Source organism: Mastomys coucha, unplaced genomic scaffold (genome assembly GCF_008632895.1).
Source record: "Mastomys coucha isolate ucsf_1 unplaced genomic scaffold, UCSF_Mcou_1 pScaffold6, whole genome shotgun sequence".
Classification (NCBI taxonomy): domain Eukaryota; kingdom Metazoa; phylum Chordata; class Mammalia; order Rodentia; family Muridae; genus Mastomys; species Mastomys coucha.
The window spans coordinates 57,844,367-57,845,576 of record NW_022196912.1 but is presented as its reverse complement, the minus strand read 5'-3'; positions in this window follow the sequence as shown (position 1 = coordinate 57,845,576).

The window sequence follows — 1,210 nt, the reverse complement described above, 5'->3', positions numbered from 1 at the left end:
ATATATATATATTGTATGTATATATATACATATATAGAGATAGATAGATATACATACATACATATATATGCATATATATGTGTGTGTATATATACATATATATGTATATATAGAGAGAGACATATACATATGCATATACATGTACATATACATATACAGAGAGAGAGAGAGATGTATATATGTCCACAAGCAGATACAACTAAATAGACCACACACAAACACACACACAAGAGGAAGAGTGGGGGATATTGCTGGAGCCTCAATGTATTGACATATAAATCTCTGATAATAAAGAACAATAAAACTCCAGCCACATGTTTTTAGCTGATATATTATCTAGAAGTCCCCTCCACAAAAAGTGGACAAAAACTTGAGACCAGATAGGCCAGGAACCTATGAGAAAACCAAATACTACTATTCTGCTAAAGGAACACAGCCATAAAATGACTCCTAAGGAGAGTTTGTTATATGCATAGTTAAATGCCTTTTTCACCCATCATCAAAGAAGCTTCCTCCAGCAGCAAACGGGAAGAGTTAAAGAAATGAAGAGCTATAAAATGTATAGAAAGTGAAAGACAGGTCCTTGGAAAACTCAGTCCTAAATTGAACATGTCTATCAAATACCTCCCCTTACAGTTTAGGGATCCCTGTAGAAGAAGCAGAAAGAGTATAAAAGCAAGAGTGGATAAAGGATATCAATCAAGCAAGGCCGTTTAAACATAATATGGCTGATACACATTTGAACACACAAGAGACTGAGGCAGTTTTCAAAAGAGCTGCATAGGTAGCCGAGCAATGATGGTGCACGCCTTTAATCCCAGCACTTGGGAGGGAGAGGCAGACAGATTTCTCAGTTTGAGGCTAACATGGTCTACAGATTGAGTTCCAGGAAAGCCAGGGCTACATGGAGAAACCCCATCTCAAAAACAAACAAACAAACAAACAAACAAAAGACATACATAGGTCTGAGAATAATGAGGAGAAGTGAATACAAGCCATCGCTCCTAACCCAGAATCTATCTCAAATAATAACTGCTTACAAAGGAAAACTGTTTTTTTTTTTCCTATTGAGTATCACTGGAGATATAACTACTCTTAAAACCATGCCCCATGTACATGCTCAGTAGTAGATAGCAAACCCAAAATGAACTCAATAGCATCTTTAGAGGTTCTTTAAATTTTTATAACACTTCTCCTCCTCCTCCTCCTC